A 23387-nucleotide genomic window follows, 5' to 3' on the forward strand; every position below is an offset into this window, starting at 1 on the left:
TTAAGGACTTGAATTTATGTAGAAAGTAAGCAATTACTTCAAGAAAACAATATTATCATGGTCTCTAGGCCACCTAGATCTGACTTCTCTTCCTGATGTTAATGATTTTTAATAAACTTTTTATTTTAGAATAGTTATCGTCTTACAGAAAAATTGAAAAGATGACACAAAGAACTCCCATACACCCCACACTCAGATTCCCCATTATTAACATTTATATTAGTGTGGTACTTTTCTCACAATAAATGAATCAGTATTAACTAAACTCCACACTTAATTCAGATTTCCTTAGTTGTAGCCTAATTTCCCTTTTTTCTTTCTGGGGTCCCAGCAAGGATACATCACATTTAATCTTCACGTCTGTTTAGACAAAGTTCTTTCCTTTGGAGAGTAGGCCTTTGTTGCAGAGAGGACCAGGGTGTATTCCACAATGATTACTCTTCCCCCTCCTCCGGCAGAGTCGTGCACATGAGAACCAGGTGGGATTTCTGGAAGTAAAGCTCACCAAAGTGTGCCCCCCCAGTCTGCAGTCCCAGGATTTTCTGACTCGCAAACTAGTCTACGCTCAGCCTCTTGCATTTACAAAAACTGACATTAAGTTTTTCTGCTAGTTCACAGCTGTGGCAGCTTCCCCTCCAGGTGGGCAGTCCTCGACTGTGACTCTAAAGATTCGCCTGTCTCTTCAAATTTCAGGGTGTCAGTCTGCGCTGCAACCTCAATTCTCTTATGGGTCAAGGAAAAATCATTGATTTTTCAGTTTCTAAGGATGGGAGTGACAACCTCCCAACTCTTTACGCACAGTAGCTAAAACTGGAAGTGTCTTTTATTTTATGCAGTATCAAGGCTGAACATGTATTGCTGATTTTTGTAGGTCTTAAAGATACATCCTAGAGGTGATGGTTATAAGAGACACTTAAATTTTAGCTTGATTCTTGTAGGAACACACATTTTCAGAAATCTTTTCTGCTGTTTAAAGCAGAGTTAAAGTTTCTTAAAAGACTTCTGCTAAAGAAAGTCACCCCATTAAGAACTATTACCAAAAAATCATACCTAGATTTATGATATATTTACCTAATGAGCAGAGAGAAGGGGAATGTGCCATCTTTTGAAAAGAATAAACAGGAAATATTTTATTCTTTTAGAGAGGGAAATGGGATACAGAAATGCTTTTTTCTTCTATGGCAACCATTTCTTTTGTATAAAAGATGGTAATGAATCTAGAGGGACAAGAGAAAGAATTCTTTATTTTTGCTGAAGGTGCACAGACTTAGGAATCTTGCAGTCTACAAGTACTAATTTCATGTGTGAGCTTGGGTGAGACAGGCTTCCGCTTTATCCTCGGTAAACTGTGGGTGATATTTCTACTCCACAAGCTTCTTGTGATCAGATTAGAAAATGTATGTAAAGCTTCAAAATCAGCACACATAGTTGATACTCAATGATTATTAGTTTCTTCCTTTTTTTTTTCTACTCAGTCAGCTACCCTTTCTCAACCCAATTCACATTTTTCTGAAGGGACATGAGTCCTTACATTTTCACTTGACCTCTGATGTGCCCTTGTGAAGAAGACATAGCCTGCCAATGAGGAAATAATATTATTTTGAGTAATTTATAGAGTCTGAGAACTATGCTACTTACTTAGCACATATTATCTAATTTAATCCTCACAATAGTCCAGTGTCTACTTTTGTAGATATGGATCCAAAGATCATGAAATGTTAACTGTTTGCCTAAGATCACACATCTAGAAAGTGACTAAACTAGAATTCCAGTCAAGTTCTATTAGGAAGCAATAACCATGGTTTTATAGGCAATCTAGAATTTCATAAAATACACATTTTGTATACAGTTGTGTGCTTCATACCGACTTTTCAGTCAACAATAGCCGCATACACAAACGTGGTACTATAAGATTATAATAGAGCTGGAAAATTCCCTTCACCTAGTGATGTCGTAGCTATCAAAATGTTGTAGCACAATGCCTTACTCATGTGTTTGTGGTGATGCTGGTGTAAACAAACCTATTGCACTGCCAGTTGTATAAAAGTATAGCACGTACAATTATGTACAGTACATAACACTTGATAATGGTAATAAACGACTATGTTACTGGTTTATGTATTTACTATAGTATACTTTTTAATCTTTATTTTATAGTGTACTCTTTCTACTTATAAAAAAGTTTACTGTAAAACAGTAGGCCATGTTATGCTGGCAGCAGCCTCATACATCTCGCGTTAACTGTGCCCCTTGATTGCATCATTTCCTCTTGTGTTTGATGTAATCTCACGTTGTTTTGTTCTTCATGGCCCCTAAGCATACAAAAAATCTGCTGCTAATGTTGCCACATCGAGTGATTGATCTGGAAACAAAATTAAAAGTGATTAAGGACTACAAAGATGGAAAATCAGTGATGGTTATCGCTCGGCAGTCAGGCATGTCCCATTCCACCATAGCTATGATCTTAAAGAATAAGAACAAAGTGGTGGAAGCAGTTAAAGGATTGGCTTCATTGAAGACAAGGAGACTAACAAAAATTTGAAAAGGGCCTATATCAGACATGGAGAAAATTCTGATGACCTGCATGGAAGACCAGACATGGAAGCATATCCCTCTCAACACCATGACGATCACAGCCAAAGCAACAAGTTTGTTTACAATGTTGAAAGAAAAGGCTGGACTTGACTACGATGTTGAATTTACTGCTAGCTCTGAGTGGTTTAAACAATTCAAGAATCATATTCATTACATAATGTGAAAGTGAGTGGTGAGTCTGTGAGTGCTGATGTGAAGGCAGCTGAAGAATTTTTGGAAACTCTAGATAAGTTCATTGTGGAGAAAAATTACTTGCCAGAGCAAATATTCAATGTGGACAACAGCTGCCTCTTCTGAAATGGATGCCTGAAAGAGCTTTCGTCCATTAGAGGGTCAAGTCAATGCCAAGTTACAAAGCTTTAAAGGAGAGGATAACAGTCTTGCTTGGGGGCAATGTTGCAGGCTACAAATTGAAACCCTTTGTGATCAGGCACAGTGAGAACCCCAGGGCCTTCAAGCATATCAGTAAGCACACACTGCCAGAGTACTACAACAGCAGTAAGAAGTCATGGATGACCCAGTCCCTTTTCCAAGATGCCTCCTGAATTGCTATGCCAGTGAAATGGAAAAGTACTGTTTGGTGAGTAACATACCTTTTGAGATTTTGCTTATTGTTGGTAATGCTCCCAGACATCCTCCTTTTATCAGTGATCTTCATCCTAATATCAAAGCAATGTTTCTCTCTCCAAACACCACCTCTTTGATCCAACCAATGGATCAAGAAGTTATAACAGCTTTTAAGGTCTACTACCTGAGGAGGACATTTGCCCTGAATATTGATGCAACTGAGGAAGACACTGATACAATTCTGGAAGGATTATAACATCTGTGAATGTAGCAAGAACCTTGCTTGGGCTTGGGGTGATGTCACTAAGGACTGTATAAATGGCATCCGGAAGAAGACACTCAAGAGGTTTGTCCATGACTTCAAAAGATTTGCCAAGGATGAGGAGGTGGCAAAGATCAACAAGGCTGTGGTTGAGATGGCAAAGAACTTTAACCTGGGTGTGGATGGGAATGACATTGAGGAGCTCCTACAGGTTGTTCCTGAGGAATTGACTAAAGAGGAGTTGTTGGCATGGGAACAGGAATGCATAGCTGAAGAAGAGGCAAGAGCAAAGGAAATTGCAGGAGAAGAAAAAGAAGAGCCCCCAAGAAAATTCACAGTGAAGTGTTTAGCAGAAGCTTTTGCAGACCTCAACACGATCCTTAAAAATTTTAAAATACAAACCCCAACACCAAAAGGTTTTCTTTAATAAAGAAGAATGTTCATGGTGCATTATCTGCTTACAAGAAAATCTGTGATGAAAAAAAAAAAAAACAAGCAAACCACCATGAACCTATTTCTGAAACGAGTGACACCTCCTCAAGAAGAGCATCAGGCAGGTCCTTCAGTAGGTGTTCCAGAAGAAGACATTGTTATCATAGGAGATGACAACTCCATGCAAGTTATTGCCCCTGAAGAACTTTCAATGAGACAAGATATGGAGGTGCAAGACAGTGATATTGATGATCCTGACCCTGTGTAGGCCTAGGCTAATATGTGTATTTGTGTATTAGTTTTTAAAGCAGTATTTCCAATACCAGTTGCCTACAGAGACAAGCAATATCAATGGGTGAATCTGAAGTGTGAAATAATATAAAAAGGGATGGCAAAAGTGTATACTGAAAAGTGTATGCCCACTGAGAATCTCTTCAAATTGAAAAAGTTTTAAATGCTAGTTTGAGCAAACAAATCAAATCTGTAGGATTAATCTGGCCCATTGGTCCCATTATAAGTGGCTTAACATGTTGCATAAGGGAGTTAGAGTATAAAACAAATAATTTTGTTGTCTATAGTATTTTTTTTTGGCCTAGGAAAAATGCTTCCATGTGTTAGTACTTAGATTGTATATTCTTCAAAGATATGTGGCCCTGGAGATTGAAAAATAATTTCAGAAATCACACATCTAGTGATTCTAAATCCATATAACAACTTTTGGAAGAACTGCTGTCGGTATGTGACTTATACTATTTTTTTTGCAGTGGGAATTAAAAACAAAGCAAACATACAATAAAACTATATACTTGCAACTTCAAAGGATTATGTGTATGCTCCTCTGAGGTCAATCCTAATTCAAGACTAAGAAAAAAGCATGGAAGGCAGCAGAAAGCTATGCCTGCCCTAACGTGTGAGGATATGTCATGTTTCATACGTTATTCAGATATCAAAAGTGCATATATATTAGAAAATAATTTTTGATGTTGCCTTTATTACAGGAAAATGAGTTTGCTCTTAGTGTTTGCTTAAACTGATCCATTTCTACTCTAATCAATTCCTAGGCAACTTCTCTTTCTATTAGATAAGCCTGGAAAATTCTTAACCATCCGTCAAACAATCTTTCGTCGTGTACCTCTGGTATGCTGAAAGCTGCTGGGGGAACAATCTTACAACTAGAAAACTAGGTGGCCCAGGAACTCTTCCATACTTCCATAGTCAGCTTCTTTCCCCTTATCTGCAACAGCCTTTTCAAACCTTCTCTACTCTCATTAAATTTCCAAGCCCATCTCTCTACTCTGAGTTTAAGATTTCACCTTCTACTTTGCAAAAAAAGAAGAAGCTCTCAGGCAAGAATAGCCAACTTCATTCATCTTAATGAGAAGAACAAATCAAGTTCTCAGCTCCTCACCCAATGCACTCCTTCCAACCTACCACAAAACGTGAGCAAGAAGCTAAAGATAAAGAAAGGCAATGGCTTCTAAATAAACTGGTAATAACAAAACTTCTCTTTCAGTTGCAAATTGAATGAGGTGCCTCTTATTAGAAGTTACTATTATCCTATCTGTTCCTTGAGCTAGACAGGAATTTCATTTTACTTCTCTAATATCTTCTCTAATATGCTTCTCACAATAGTGGCACCTCATAAACATCTGACTGAATAGATTACTGTACAAGTGTAATCACCAGAAATATTTAGATACATTTTGTAAGATTAAAATATACAAGAATCTGTCATTGATGTGATTTTCTGAAAATGATTTGAAAAGAATATTCTGAAATTTGAATTTAAATTGAGTAGCTTGGAAGTGAAACATAGAACATCCCCTTAGAATTAAAATAGATGCAATAGCTGCTCGATTGTAGAAAAGAATGTACTCAAGATGAAAAAAAATCAAATTACATTGCCTATTCTTTTCCAACTGAACCTTTTTTATACATATTCTTACTTTTCTCCTTCCAAATCATATTGAAAGCTGCAGGAAGCAAGAGTCTTCATTTCCACAAGTTGCTTCTTACCATTTGCTTTTATTGTTTTTGATACATATAACCTAAACAGGAGAAATGCGAGGCAATTTTCACAATGGGAAATTTTTTATTCAATATCCATTCAAAGGGGGCCAGAAAGATGAGACAGGGAGAGCAGAAAGCAATAAAGTAAGGAAAAATGGAAAAGGAAATAAAAATGAAATAGAGAAATTAGGGGTACATAGACATACTAGAATCATGTAAGTAGAGACAGCCTATAAGTTGGGGAAAGGAGTTATCTATGCCTAAATTTGTTTTCAAATTTATGCTCCTTGAAGAATGGTGGCATGCCATCTCCTTCTTTCATTCCGCATAGTCCCTGCTCTGCTCTGTTTAGTGTGGTCACTAAAAAATTATATTTACTCACCAACTAAGTAATCTAGCAGCATAAGTAGAGGTCTTCTCTCACTGAATTGCCTTAAGGTATGAATTAAAATGTAAACCTTAAAATATCAATAAAACTGACATAAAACTTTTTGTTCCCAAAGATAGAAAGCAAAAAGAGCATGGCCTTAGGGTAATATACTGTGCCTAAAGGCTAACCAAGTCTCCTGCCACACCTTATATTGGAGTGTTATTACATTTTGTCTATTAGAGGCATAGTGCCCTTGGGATTTTACAGGGTTTTGAACATAAATCCTTCGGCAGCTCAAATTTTAGTTGATGCAGAAGTATATACCATGGCTCTAATGCCCACGAGTGGGACAAAATACCAAATCATTTCTTGAGATGCCTAATGTGAGTGTCAAATTACCAGCCTCCATTAAGCAAAAGGGAATGCTAATTAAAAGGGTAGGACATGTTCCAGTTGTTCTAATCAAAGAGAGCTTAATCCTTCCATAAGCTGGCTTGCTTTGTTGGAGGAAATTCTGAACAACCTTGTTACTTTTGATAACTGTAAGCCACTGACTCATGGCCCCTTGACAGCTAGCTGAGCATGTAATAACATTTCTCTCTATTTGGGGACTGGCTTAGCTGGCTTTATAATAGATTATTGTGGATGTTAAAGTGAAATGTTAGTCTTTCTTTAAAGCTCTGTATTCCCCAGTAATTAAGGTTATAAAAAGGGCACTGAGCACAATACAGTTTCAAGGTCGCCAAACACAGATATAACAGCCTTCAGTTTGTGTAAATAAGGTATTAACCATAGGTTTATTCTGCAATTGTGTCATGAAAAACAGGTTTTTCAGAGTAGTGATGGGAAAGTATTTTGAGGTGAATTTAAAAATGTCTTTTTTTCTCTTTTAGTTCCAAAAAAATTAATGAATAGAAGGAAAAGCAAGTGATGTTACAGAAAGGCAAGAAAAAGAAAAAAAACCTAATAAAAAGAAGTTGAATGCTATCAGTTACAGGGAAAAACCAGATACCAGAGCAGAGTTTCATCCAAAAGCATTTGAAGTTATTGGGCATAACAAGAGCCTTGGAGAAATCACAACCTTTGGCATGAAAATGTCTACAGAGACCACAGAAACAAGGATTTCACTTAAACTTTCAAGGCAGTGACAGTTATTGGCTGTTTGTTTCCAATTCATTGTAAATGGACAAAGTTAAAGAAAAAGTTCACTCAAGAAAGCCATTTAACTACTTATTTCAAAGGGAGAAATTGATATAGTTTCATTCAACTTTAGAGTTTTGATATTCACTCTCCATTTGAATCAGATCCTCACGATTGTCATTACAACAGGGAGAAATGTTATATTATGTGGTTCATAAGAAATACTCATTTGTGATGTTCAGTTGCCGTATAATTTGAGACGAAAAAAAAGAGAAGAAAGATTTTCTATGTAAGTATTGTAAAGGTAAAACAACTTCCTGTAGAGCAAAAGAGTTACGCTAATGGTGTAGATTTCTATTGCAGAAGGGCCCTAGAGTCGGGAAAGCGTAATTTATAGTGTCAGTAAGGCAATCATATTTTCATTCCACCAGATAAGATCAGGGCAGATACTCCCCAAGGAGCGAACCTCTTTGCTTCAATTTTAAAGTGATGAAAGGGAGGATGTGCAATTCCTTATAGTGCACACAAAAATGTCACACCAGTAATTGCTATGCAGCTGCTTAAGTACGTGCCAAATAAACCCATAAATTATATTTCTCATGCATTAGGCGTTAATTGTGTCAGTAGTTAAAAGAACAATTACCACGTAGTATGTACCTTTTTAAAAGATAGAAATAATCAGGAAATCATTCAGATAATCTTTCGTGAAAAATTAAGACTTCCTTTCAAGGTATTTTGTATCTATGTGCCTATCTATCCTCTAAGAAGAAATCTTCATTTTAGTCAAATTTGTTCCATCATATGCCCAATATAATATGTTGAAGTCTTCCAAAATGTATCAAATAAAACTATAATTAGTGATATAATGAAATCGTGTAAAGTGAAGCTTGCATAATCTTCAGGAAATGAAAGCCATTCTAAACAACACCGGCCCCTTTCTCTCTCCCCACACAAATGTGCTTAGTTCCTCCTTTGTAAGAGACAAAAATTTTAATAACTGTGTCCCTCACACCCATAAACCCAGTAACCCTGTTTTGGTTGCTCCTTCCCGCTTGCTCTTTTCTAGGCATGATTTCCATCGCATATTAACCCAATCTTGACTAACCAGAGCTCTTGCCTGGTATTGTTCAAACAGAACTTGGGAGAAAGAAGTGTCTTTTTCCTGTCTGGCCATGAGGCAATAAGGATATAAGCACTACGCTGACACTGGCTGAGATTCAAGTATCATTGAGAAATGAACACATAGAGGGAAGCAAAGATAAAGCAAGAAATGGAGATCTGATGGTGTTCGTTTCCAATTATCCCTAATGCCATAGACATTCCCGGAGTTCAGTTAGGTGCCCTAATTACCAGCTCCCTCTGGTCTAGGATACTTTAGGTCTTTTAATACTCGTAAACAAAGGAAATGTGGGAAATACATCTGTGTTCCCACTGGACTTTTTAAATTTCTTAAGCTACTGTGTAATAACCGCCTAAGAGGCCTAGAACTTGCATTGGACATGATTCAACCATTTCCTAGGTAAAGGATCTTGGTCAACTATCTAAACCTCTCTGTGATTCAGTCCCCTTATATTAAATTAGGTAATAAGTATATCTGCCTCATGGGAATGTTATGAAGATTAAATGAGTTAATATATGTAAAAGACTTAGACCAGTACCTGGCACAGGATAACAACAATAACAATAATAATAAAATAATGTTACGTTTTATTAAGACTGTAGATCTGACCACATAAATTGAGTATCTTTCATCATAACAAAAATCTATATCAGGTTGCTTTTATCTTCTCATTTTACAGATAAGGAATCTGAATTAAAGAAGTTGTAGTCCCAGCATTGAATTCTAGGCTTGTTTGAATCCGATTCTTGTGTTCTTTCCTTTTTATCAGGCTATCTGTCATAATGTTAATATGAAACTTATCCCACTATATTATTGTTTATTATATAAGGATCTGTCTCCTCTGCTAGATCATAAATTCTGTGGTGCTAATAACTATATTAAATTCATTTTGCTAAAATGAGTGCTTAGCAATGTGCGTGTTCTTCCTCCCTCTCCTCCAACTCTTTCCCTTCCTCGTCTTCTTTCCTCCCTCTCTCAGTCAAATACCCACATGCAAGGACCATGCAATCTACCTGAAATGATTCAGTCTGGGTCTCTTGGCTACCCCAAGTTTCCCTGCCTCCACAGAATATTGTCACCCAAGGAAGAACTATATTTGCTCCTTTCCCTGTGGCCTGAGAACTGCTCCCTTCTTAATTCTTGCAGGTTCTATTTCATGCAGGGGATCCTGTATCTGTTCTCACTCTTTTGGATTTTGTATGGAGTTTCTGATATAACTCAGTTTGTGTCTATAGCTCTCCTCTCTCCAATCTTCATTGTCCTTGATATGTTCCCCAAAGGTCACATTGCCCTTGATTCCAAATTCCCAGAGTAGGACTGGTATGGATCTCTACTGTGAACCTGTTAAATTTTGTTACTAATGACTAGTCACTTCCATTGTTGATCCTTCTTCCTTCTTGCTAGCGCCAAGATAACTCTTCCTGGTCCAGAGAGCAACACCTCTCCCCAGCACATGCCACTTACACATATGCCAGAAGACTGTGCTATTGCGACAAAGCCATGAATTTATAGTACATATAAAGCCAAAAGTGTTGAGGGGCCAGCCCGGTGGCGTAGCAGTTAAGCGCATGCACTCTGCTGCTGGCAACCCAGGTTCGGATCCCGGGCACACACCGACACACTGCTTCTCCAGCCATGCTGAGGCGGCATCCCATATAAAGAGGAGGAAGATGGGCACGGATGTTAGCTCAGGGCCAGTCTTCCTCAGCAAAAGGAGGAGGATTGACATGGATGTTAGCTCAGGGCTGATCTTCCTCACACATACACCAAAAAAGCCAGAAGTGTTGAAGGCATAGGTAGCTAGGTAATATAAAGCCACCATGTGTCTCAAGGGCTGAGGTAAAGCCTAGAAAGTTGCCAATGACAAGTTATGCCAGCTGAGATCAGTTATGATCTAGCTCAGTAAAGAATGGTTTATACTGTAGGAGATTCTCCTTTACTTACAGTCATATACATAAATACTTTCATCACCAAACAAACTTTCCTAGTGTTTGCCACATATTTTTAGTTAGCATGTATGCTGTGTCAAAACATGCATTATCTAGTTCTCTGAAATGCTACTAATTTTCTTTCAGTAATTTCATACTTTTATTTGTAAAAATATATTTACTTATAATTAACAAACTAAAATATATCTGTACAGTCAATAACAGACTATATTAAATTGCCTCAGAGTGTCAAGAAAATTACCTAATTCATTTTAACTTATGAAATTTAGTAACATCTTTGTTTAAGAGTTTAACCAATACATTTTTTCAGTGTAACACAGTAACAACTATTATCACAGATGAATAGCCCATTAGTGGTGGATTAAAAACATATTTAGATAGAAATTATGGATACTTTTCTCAAAAAGCTTTAAGTAACAGGGAGAAAACACAAATAATATCTAAGTTAGTCATATCTATATCTATGGGAATTTCATGATAAACAACAGGGTACTACTTAGACTGTTGGTGGGAGTGTAAATTGGCACAACCACTTTGAAACACTATTTGGCATTACTACTAAAGTTAGACATTTCTATATCCTAAGTCCCAGCTATTTCACTTCCTGCTATACAACAAAAAAGACATGAACAATTATGCCAAGGATTAGTTAAAAAAAAAGCAGCACTATAATAGGTCCAAACTGGAAACAACCACAAGGGTTTGTCAGAGTAAAATTTTAAAAATAAATTGAGACATACTATACTAGAAAATACTATAAAGTAATGACAATTAAAAAATAAATACAACATGCAAAAACACAAATGAGCTTCAGGGCCGGCCCAGTGGCATAGTGGTTGGGTTCACGCACTCCGCTTTGGCAGCCTGGGGTTCGTGGGTTCGGATTCTGGGTGAAGACCTACACACCCCTCATCAAGCCATGCTGTGGTGACACCCCACATACGAACAATGGAGGAAGATTGGCACAAGTGTTAGGTCAGGGACAATCTTCCTTAAGAAAAGAGAAGATTGGCAACAGATGTTAGCTCAGGGCCAATCCTCCCCCTCAAAAAGACCCAAAAAACAAAAACATAAATGAGCTTCACTTACATAATATTGAAGGAAAAAACTCAGATCTAAAAAAATACGTATGGTATAGTTCTATTTATATAAAGTTCAGACAAAACCAATGTATTTGTTAAAAGCCGGGATAATGGTTACCCTTTGATGGCATATAGAAATTGAAAGTGATTACAAAGTGTTCCTCTATATGTACTGATAATGGTTACATGGATATATTTACTTTCTGAAAATTCACTGAGTTGTGCAATGATGATATGTACACCTTTGGGGTTGTATGTTATCCTTCAAAAAATAGTTTACCTAAACCAGAAAAAGAGCCATAAAGTGGAGTATTAAAAATGGCAACTTCTACATGAGTTCACAGAAGGATTCACTCAACCCTAGGGCAGCTGAGCAAGAGCTTGTGGAAAACATGAGGATTAATTGGAGTCTTGAAAGAAATATAAGCGTAATCACTCATAACTCATCTTGGTAGGAGTATTGGTTAGAATAAAGTTTAGCTAAAAATAACAGACAAAATTTGAACAAATGAATCAGTGTAGTTTAAACAAGATAGAAAAGTATTTCTCTCTCACTAAAAGAGAAGTTTAGCGATATGTTCAGGTGAGGTATGGCAGATTCAAAGCATTCATCAGACACCCAGACTCGCATCTTTCCACTGCATCACAGTGGTGTTGGGCTATATTTCAGGTTCCTCGTGGTCCAATATGACTGCTAGAGAGGCAGCTATCAGAGCCAAATGGCTGACTGGAAGAAGGAAGCAAAAAATAGCACATACAAAAAATGGATATTTAAGCTGAGTCAGTTCCCTTTAAAGTATTGTCTACCAGTAGCCACATTCCCATTTATATCTCATTAGTCACATGGCCACAGTTATACTGTGAAGAGGTTGGAGAACACAATCCTTCTTCCTGAGAAGTAATGTACCAAGTTAAAAATGAAAGTCTGTTATTAATTGAAACAGGATAAAAGAGTCTGTTATAGGCAGGTAAGTTCTTTGCCACAGTGGAAAACATCAAACTGGTTGTCACTAATGACCTAACTTTGAGAAACATCCATTTGGAAGAGTAGAACTGATTACGGCATAAACGAATAAATGTCTCTGTAACCATAGAGGATACTAAAATGTAGTATCAGTCTTTGTGGAACACATGTTTAAGTGGCCATATTTTCAAGTCTTACTTCATTTGTTTTCATTTTCGTTTATGTAACTATGTCCAAAGAAAAGGAGAAATAGCTAGAACAAAACATATTTTCTTGGATAGTTGCATATTTAAACATTTGAAAGCAGCTTGTGTAAATTCTTTGAAGTAACTCAGAATCCAAAGTTTCCCCTATGTAAGGAGGGAACCACTATTAATAATAAGATTCTTTGTTTTTAGAAATTCTTGCCAGATCTTTCCTTCAAAGATACTGATTAAGGCAGTTTGCCATATAGGCTTCCCCTGAAGTTAAATGCACTTAGAGATAACTATGAATGGTACTGTCATAGTCAGCTTGGGCTGCTATAACAAAAATACCACAGACTGGGTGGCTTATAAACAACAGAAATTTATTTCTCACGGTACTGGAGGCTGGAAGTCCAAGATCAGGATGCTAGCATGGTCGGGCTTTGATGAGAAACTCTTCCAGGTTGCAGATTGCTGACTTCTCATGGTATCTTCACATGGCAAAGAGCAGAGAGAAGAAGCAAATTCTCTTCTCACTCCTACAAGGATGCCAATCCCATTCACAAGGGCTCTACCTGCATGACCTCATCTGATCCTAATTACCTCCCAAAGGAGGTAATGTATAAGAATATAAGAATTTTGGAGGGGACACAAACATTCAGTGTATAACACGCACTGAGAAAATTTTTACACTAACCAAGCTATAGAAATGTTTCAGGATACTATGCTGAGTTTCTTCAAGTACAGGGTTCCAGTTCAGAGGAATTACCTCTGAGATGATTAAAGGCCCCTACCTGATTCCACATTCCTCAAAGATAAGAACAATTCATTTTTGTGTGTCTCTAGGATCTAGTAGGGTGCTTAGCAATTAATAGGATTTTAAAACTTGATAGTGGAATAAATGAATTGGATTCTGGTAGCAAAAGTCAACTGTACACAGAAAATTTATCCTCTCCCTTGTAGAAAGTGAAACAAATGATGTATAAAGTGAAATACGGCTGCTCAGCACTTCTTGAATCCTGGTGTGGTTAGGTGACTACTTCTCATCAACGGAATATGAACAGAGATGATGAGGAAGTCCCTGAGCCAGGGCTTCTGAAAAGCAAGTCCTTTGTGCTCTCTCCTTCTGTAAGTTTGGAATAGATATTCTGAGATTCTAGAGATGGTGCAGCCATAAAATGGAGTGGATCTAGGTCACTGTATCATCACATGGAATAAAGCTACTCCCAAATAAGTATAGCCACACTGGACTCTTGGCTGACAAGGAAATAATCTATTAAATTAAGCCACTGAGATTTTGGGGTTTATTTGTTAAAACAGCTAACAACCATAACAAAGGCAAAGATCACTCCCTAGAGATAGAATATATAAGTTTATTTGCTAAGGTAACCAACGTGACCTCTGAATAGGGGAAGGTGAATGAGTGCTTATCAAATATGGACTGAAAGCCTTTCACATACCAGCATCTGCACTTGTAACTTGCATGAGACATTCCGGAATTTTTTTAACATAGATATACAAATATGAAAATATTTTTATTTAGTCACTGCCATCAGTAACTATGGAAGAGAACTTTTAAGGCTCTACTATTAGACTCCAATTCTTATATTCCCTATTTTGAGCTCCCAAATGGTGTGAATGCCTCTTCTAACTCAGGGTTACTCAATCTCAGTATTATTGACATTTTTGATGGAATAATTCTTTGTTGTAGGAGATTATATTTTAAAATCTTTTAATCATTTGTTTCACTTCTTTTTAAACTAGACTTAAAACAAATTCTAAGTCAAGGCTTAATCATCACAACTCATAGCCTCTTTATTTCTTGTATTAAAACTTATATTTCTCTTTTATCAATGAATTTGCTAACACTTATCATTCCTTACATTGCATTTAAAGCTAACCTAAAGAGTTTCTTTTCTGTTTTTGAATACATGTAGTCATCAGAGGTTACTGTTCGCCTGTGTTGTTAATATCTAGACAATCTCTAGAGAGGTAGAACCGTAAGGGGAGTTTGTTCCAATTGCTCCTCTCCACTTCCAGTGTCTTTCATACAACAGTGCCAAGATAATCAGCCACAATGGAAGAGAAGTGGTCAAACTCACATAACGAAGTCCTGCCTAGGTGGCATCTTAGGGGGCTTTCTCTGTGAGTGACAGCAGTGTCTAGCATTTAGTAGGCCCTCAACTAACGTTTGCTGATTGAAGAAGGAATGTTTGAATATCAGAATGGTACCTGCCTAATGTGGATTCTGTGGACACCAGTACCTAGCCCAGCTGTGCATGTTTTGATATAGATAGACAATTTGGTGGCTTCATGGCCTGCTTAACTTGTAAGTGATGTCTGGAGAATGCAGGGCTGTCACCACCTTTAGAAATCATACCGCTAGTGGCAAAATATACAAGTACAAGTTAGAAAGGCAGTTCTTAATTGTTACTAGAAATACACCTTTCCCTTTAGAGCAACAGATTCTGAAACAGATTTTGAAACATTTACCTAAAACATGAGCAAATAAATAGATTTTTCAACCTGGCATTTTCAGTCTACGTATATTTTTAGCCATTCTTCTCTCATTTGGAATAAGAACACCAGCTTTCACCGTTCTATAACTGCAACATTTACTCTGGGACTTAGAGTTGCAAGCAGTCCCTTTAGCTGTTGGCAGTTTTGTTAATAGATAACCTCTGGTGTTTCAGGACTTGGAAGCTTCGCTATTCCTGCACTTAAGAGCTTGGTAAGGCTCTGCCCCCTTCCACTACACACGAAATCGTTAATTAGCTGATTATCCTAACACCTTAGCTAACACTCTTATCTGAGAATACCTTCTGCTTAATCTGGCATGATACAAGGGACAGTACCTTGCTCGTGGCTTCTCCCTGCCAAGCCTTGATCCCTCAATCCTTCTACTTCCAGACCAAGCAAGACTGATGCGGGTGGAGGGGGAGAAAAAATGCAAAATCTCCTTACTCTAGAGTTTATGTAAACCTGATCCAGCTTCATGGTATTTCCCTCCTAATCACGATCAGATTATCACATCAAAAATGTGGGAAAGAGGGGCCGGCCCGGTGGCGCAAGCGGTTAAGTGCGCGCGCTCCGCTGCGGCGGCCCGGGGTTCGCTGGTTCGGATCCCGGGCGCGCACCGAAGTACTGCTCGGTGAGCCATGCTGTGGCGGCGTCCCATGTAAAGTGGAGGAAGATGGGCACCGATGTTAGCCCAGGGCCATCTTCCTCAGCAAAAAAGGAGGAGGATTGGCGGATGTTAGCTCAGGGCTGATCTCCTCACAAAAAAAAAAAAAAAAAAAAAAAAAAAAAAAAAATGTGGGAAAGAGCTTTTGCAAAATCTGTTTTTTTTTTCTCTCTTTTTGGGGGAGGGAGGCAGTGGTTAGTAAACACATCTCTTCGTTATAGTAGGTAATTTCAATCAATGTCAGTTTGATTCTTTTCCTCTTCTAATGTGATTCTCTTCCACTAATCTTTTCAAACCTGTTTCTAACATACACACACACACGTATGTATATATGTATAGATATATTCAAATAAAGACAAATCTTGAACAGTTAACAATAAAGTTTTCTCTTCAGGCACCCTCTAACCCATGAATTCCTCTTTCTTACAAATGGCTAAGGCGTTAAAATGACAACAGAGAGGCAATAACATGGCATTTACTACGTAAATACTAATCTAGAGGAAATAAGGAACTACTAGAGTCTATATTCAGAACCTTTCACTTTATCAAGTTAATATGTAAGCACTTCAAAGGAATAATGTATGTTTTTAATGGGCAATTGAGCATTTATCTTGAATAGAAAATTTATTATCCTTAACATATGTACAGTAGCTAAAGTTCAGGTCAATTTTATCTAGCTTGTCAAGGTCAGTTATTTGATAAGTAGTGATCACTTCATCATTGAAAATTCTGCTTTTGATAAATAATCTCCAGGTAATAATTGTTACTTCCAGTACTTTATAAAGATGCTTTGAGTGTGGGGTCAAACTAACCATTCATTAAATCAAAACAGTGAACCAGATGCTTAGAATAAGGATGATAATTAATCCATGATCTTGTAGAAGAACAAAGGCTCGTTTGAAGAAGGCATTTATATGCTGGAGTCATTTCTTTTGTTCTTGTTTTGTTTTGTATCTCATGGTAATTTAATTCATAAGAGATTTGAGAAACATATTGATAATATTTATTATGTGACAGCATATCAGCATTTCAGAAAATCTCCCTGTACCACGGTGATCAATTTACCTTTGTTTCTAGCGTTGTGCTAAAATTAAATATACTTAAATTTTCAATCTTATCAAAAGGTAAACAATAAATTCTACCTTGGCCTCATGAATTTCATTGTTACAAATGATCATTAATAGATGTTTCCCTATAAAGATATTGAAGAAAAGAGATTCAAGTGAGTTTAGATAAATTTGATTAGGTCAAAATATAAAATTTTATGCACTCATTTATCTATATGTTAACAAAGCCAAGTCTAATACCCATTTAATATTTTTGTATAATTTTTGGTATTACAGAAAGAAAATAAATTTTTGTAATACATTCTCCTTTTACAAAGATGCTTATAGTCCTGCTTATATTCTTTTATTCCTACTGGAAAAGGGGAGAAAATAAGCAGAGCGTATCAAAATAGTCTGAAAAACACAGCTCCTCATATACTTCAAAGAAATAAACTCATCTCTAAAATATAATTTTAAGCATTAGAAATCTTCTGAACCAAATTGGCATTGCACACAGCAAACCCTAACGGACAAAAATAATCTTCATTCATTCATTCAACAAATATTTACCACATGCTTCCCATATGCCAGACACTGTGCTATTTGATGTGAATGTAGCAGTAAATATTCTATGTTTGAAAATAAAAAGCATTAATAAAAATTAAAAAAAAAAAGTCTTTAGAACCATTTACAAAATACACAAGAAGAACAGCAAAAGAGGAAATTGGGAAATAATTGGAAAGAAAAGTAGAATGAAGACAAATAATTCATTGTACGAAAAGTATCCACAATTTCAAATACTGCCAGTAGGCCAAGGAAAAAGAATATTAATTCTTTTCTATTGGTAATAAGACAGTTTGGGGGAACTTTATTGAAAGAAATTTTACTGCAATGGGGAGGTATTTAACAAGTTGCTGTGGTTTGAGTGAGGGAGAGGAGGAAATGGAGAAAGTGATAGTGTTGAAAACTCTTGAAATGCTTTAAAGAGAAGAAAGCTCTGGTGGAAGCTAGAGAGCCAACAGATTGAGGGGTGTCAATGGGATAACTTGGTAACTTGATATTTTTATACTAATGGAAAGGAGTCAGCCAGAAGGGCAAGAATGAAAATACAAAGGATAGAGGAAAAATGGCATAACATTGAGAAGTAACATTGCTTCCATTGCCAAAGGAGGGTTAAAGAACAGTCTAGATGCAGATTAGAATTTTGGTTTGGTAGCAGAAGTTGAGGTTGAGATATTAAATGATTTATATTTTAATGTGAAGCTTTATTAATTGAACAAATATGTTATTTACACTATTGTAGATGTTACTAAATGTGAGAGAAAAGGGAGGAGAGGAATTTAAAGAGAGTTTAGGAGGATTTATAGAGACATGCAAAATATTTAAATAGCTGTTTTAAAGAATGGGAGTAAGAACTGAAGGAGGAATTGTGAAAAGATTACGTCGTGATTCAGGTTCCAGGTGAGGCTGGGTGTCATAAATTCATAGTGGCACAAATCTGCATCATTTTGCAGCCGTCTCCAGCAGTGCTTAGTAGCCAGGTGTGTGTGTAGAGAAGACGAACAAATATTTTTTCAGGCATTGTGATTAAATAACAATAGGAAAAAAGGAACTGGAAAAAAGAAGAATCAAAGAGTGTTTGAAATGATGGACTGGAAGCTTAGACATATGAGGAAGAAGAGAGTATGAAAAGGGGAATAAAGAGTGAGAAAATGGAGGGTTCAAGCAACAGGAGGACTAAACGAAGTTGAAGAAAATGTATCTTGATATTAACTGAGATGAATAAGCTGGTTTGTGATTTGGGACAGGAATGTTCCAACTCAAGTTTTAATCGTTTGAGAGCTTCCAGGTGATGATCAGATACAGTGTAGGAGAATATTGAGTAAAGATAAAAGTCACTAAAGGTGAAAGAAAATCACAAAACTGAAAGGTTAGGGCACTGAATCTTGAAGTCATCCAAAAAGAATTTAGATTGTTTCTCAGTGTGAGAAGTGCTCCAAATAAAATGGATAACCAAGAGAGGTATTATAACCCACCTGACAGAAGTGACAGCCAAGAAAGCTGCCTTGAGTAGAAAATAATTGAATATCACTTCAAAGTGGATACAGAGAAAAGAGAAAGGAAATATTTCATAACAGAAGGTGTATGGGATTTGGCATCGGAAAGACCTGCATTCTTATCCCAACTCTACCATTTACTTATTCTGTGGCATCATCTCTCTGAGTGTTGGCTTTATCGATGGTGAGATGTGGATTCACTTAATATATATTTATCGGGCTATTTCTCTATGCCAGAGAATAAGTTAAATACTAAAATAATTATATCTTGTTCTTAAGATTGTTGTCAGGATGAAATAAGCAAATGTATAAAATCAGATGAGTAAATAAATATTACTGTTTCATTATTGCTCTCATTCCTAAGATCCTACCAGGAATCATGTTTCAATAGTAATAATAATAATGATAATAATGAATAGTTCAGTATATGTTTTACTACTGCCATGTGAAGATACTTTAAGGTTATTAAAATACATCCAAATTTTTCTTCTTTGAATAAAGTGTACTAAAATACTTCTGAGAATAATCTGCTTCCTACTAAAGCAATTTTCAATTAGTGTTAAACTCAAGCAATCTATCCTTGCTTTCCCAGGTTTAATTGGAGTTATAAGGATTCATTTTCATGAAAAGTCCTTTTCGTGAAAAGTCCTTTTAATTATAATTGGTCCTGTGACCTCTGGTCTAGACCACCACTCTGTGAGAGCTGATCGCTTCTTTCTCGAAGCATCAGAAGACCTTGTGATTGCTCAGTGAAGATGGCTGGGAATCATAGCCCTCACTTCCTGTAATGCAGGTAGGCTGCAGAACTTACCTTTACTTCCTTTCTTCTTTTAACCACCTACAGATTCCCAAGCACACTTTTACACACTTGTTTAAACAATTATTTCCCCAAATGTGGAGACTCTGCAGCTACTACGAGAATAGATTATCACACTTTGGGTATGCTCTCCTCAATTATTCTCAAATTTCCTTTCTAAATCACCCACTTTAGGGTTTACGAAGAGTTACAAAATTCAGAGTGTGGATTAGCGTTGTAATTTTACTAAAGAGCACCGGCACTTTAACACTTGGATTCATAATGCTCTTCCTTCTCACAAAGAGCCTGTTTTTAAACCTAACATCAATCTGCAAAACATAACAAGCAGGATTATACAAAAACACACACGCAGAACATTTTCATCATAACAGATGAGCGGCTCTCAGAGCAGAAAAGAACCCATAAGGTATTCACTGCCATGACTCACTTGTCTCTTCCAATCCCCGTCTCTGTTCTACACGTGCAATTTTAGATCTCACTGCTTCCCAGCATGAGCTGAGGTAGAGCTTCTTGCTCCCTCTGAATATATTTCTACTCTAAGCTCTTTTTTGTGCTATTGCCCCAAATCTATGGGTCTACATTTTCCTTCCTACTCTCTTTTCATATCTTACCTAATTTTTTATTTCAGCTTTATTGAGGTATAATTGACAAATAAAATTGTAATATATTTAAAGTGTACATCGTGGTGATTTGATATAAGTATACATTGTGAAGGGATTCCTCCAACTAGTTAGTTAACAGATCCATCACCTCACATATTTATCTCTCCTTCTCTCTTTTTTTTTTTTCTGGTGAGAACATTTAAGTTCTATTCTCTTAGCAAATATCAGTTATACAATACAGTGTTATCAAGTATAGTCAATATGTTTTACATTATATCCTCAGACCTTATTCATCTTATAGCTGAAAGTACCCTTTCACCAACATCTCCCTATTTCTTCCACCTCCCAGCCCCTGGCAACCACTTTTCTATCTGTTTTCATGAGTTTGACTTTTTTTTTTTTTTTTTAGATTTCACATATAAATGATACCAAGCAGTATTTTTCTTTCTCTGTCTGGTTTATTTCACTTAGCGTAATACCCTCAAGGTCCATCCATGTTTTTGCAAATGCCACGATGTCCTTCTTTCTCGTGGCTGAATAATATTCCATTGTATATATATGTACCACAACTTCTTTATGTATTCATCTTTTGATAGACACTTAAGTTGTTTCCATATCTTGGCTATTTTTAAAGAGCTAGTTGAAGTACCACTTCCACCATGCTTTGTTGATCTTGACTACCATGATCTCCCATTGTTTCTTTAGTATTTCTTTCACTAACTAGATACAATTTTTTTTTAGGAGCAGGTACTATTGTCTTGCCAGAGGGGACAGGCAGGTAAACTTGGCTTCTAACCCAGAGCTAGGCACATAATATGTCCTCAGTTTTGAGAAGGGGGTAGATATTTCTACCCCTGTATTCTTATGTCCAACACATCTAGTAGAGATGAGATGCATCCATTCAAGCTTTTACCTCTCTTCACCTCCATTTTAATGCTATCACAGAAAGTTGCAGTTTTAATAAGTCTCAGCATGCCAATTGTTAAGTCTCACTTTTAGCAAGAAAGAACTCTGCAATTAAGGATGATGCTGTTCTGTGAGTGGGCTCATTCCATTTTTTGTGGCAAAGAATGTGAAATACTCTGCCTTCACCGAACAAACATAGGTCATACACAATCTTTTCATTTCCTGGTCATAGAGGCAGAGGCTTTGTCTCCCATGATGTAAGAAGTCCCTGTACTTTGCCTGGTCTCATTGGCCTGACCTGTCGGTTCCAGTTCCTCACCTATGTTCCTTTTTGTTTAGGTAAACTGACGTCTGCTTTCGAGGGAGCAGGGTAGAATGTAAACGGAGGAATAAACAGCTCACTTAGGTTTACAGGCCTAAATTCATACTCAACATCAAAAGCCAGAGAAACTCGAGGTTCAGTGAATGTTATTGGGTTCATACAGTTAGCAATAGATGAATAATTTTTTTCCATATTATTCTTTTTGCGTAGATATCCCTTCAGGGAACTCTGAAAAGGAAGAGAGAGAAATCGTAGTGTACAAGTAACAGTCATATTTCAAATGGAATAATACCCTAACTTCCTAAAATTCAAGTTTAAATATGAAAATGAAAATGTTTTGAAGATCCCTGCGGCATGCTAAGCTTGCCTGTCATTGTCTTAGTCAGTAAATGTTTACTGAGCATCTACCATACGCCAGGCACTGTTTTACTCAAAGATGTTTCAGCAAAGAACACAACAACTAAACAAAGAAACAAAAATGCCCCTGTCCTCAGGGGGCTTACATTCTAATATAATTCAATAGTTCCAAATTTCAATATCATGAACACTGTGTACTTGAATAATATTTCTAGCATCGAGGTCAAACACACTCTCTTTTCCTATTCTCCATCAATTGCCTTAAAATTTGCCATACTCCAATCTACTAAATACTGAATTTTTTTCTTCAATTGTTTGTTTTTATAGAAGTGTCTAATTATTTTTTATGTTAATAATAGAATAACATGCATTCAACATATCCTAAATTTAGCCACCTCACAGTCATACTTTAAAATGGAAAATCCACCCCCCCTTCTTCAGTTGCCTTTAAACCAGCTTTCTAACTGTAGACTCATTACTGTGCAGGATTGTTGCTCAGATATCATATTTTTAGAATCAGTGTTTCCTGAATTCCCATATATTTAGAGTCAATTTTTCCTGATTCTCTCATATGTTTTCTTTCTGTACATCCTTGAGTAAATTCAGAAATAACATATGGAATATCAGTTATTTGAGTACATGCTTGTCAAAATGATCTTAATGTTACTCATAATTAATTGGTAAGTTGACAACACTGAAATTGGGACTCAAATTATCGTTTTCTTAGAAGTTGGAAGGATTTGCATTCTTATTTTCCTATATTTTTTTAGTAATGATAAAAAGCCTGATGCCAGTCTGATTTGTTTCCTTTAAAGGTGGTCATTAATTGGCCAAGATTTTAAGATTTCCTTTTCAATAGTGATATTATAAAAGTTCTCATGGATTGTTTTTATGGATTTTTAAATTATTTATGTTGTTCAACATTGATGTGGCTTTCTGATCTGTTTTACTTGCATCTTTTTTTCAGTTCTGCAAGCTTTTATGTTTTAATTATTTTTTGATCCATTTTGTCTGATCTTTCTCTTTAGGGAGATGTTGAATCTGCTAGATTGGCATTCTTTGCCACTTTCAATTTTCTCTTCTTTTTGCTGAGCTTTCCTTGATAATGTTGACTTTATTCCTCAATTTTTATTTAGAAATTTTATTCATTGTATTTGTCACAGCTGATAGTTTTTTCTTTTCCCTAATAGTTTCTTTTTCATATCTTTTTAAAAAATTTAATTGATATAGTATCTCCTAACTTTCTCCATGAATGACAATTAGAATGTTTTTAATATTTTCTCCAAATTACCATTTGCCCCAAGGCCAACTGTTTTGTTTATATTGATCTTTCTCTATAATAACTGCTAACTTTTCATATAAGTCCTTCACTGAAAATTTACATTTTAAAAAATGAAAGAATAAGAAGTTGATGATTTGA

The sequence above is a fragment of the Diceros bicornis genome, chromosome 9, assembly GCF_020826845.1.
Source record: "Diceros bicornis minor isolate mBicDic1 chromosome 9, mDicBic1.mat.cur, whole genome shotgun sequence".
NCBI lineage: Eukaryota > Metazoa > Chordata > Mammalia > Perissodactyla > Rhinocerotidae > Diceros > Diceros bicornis.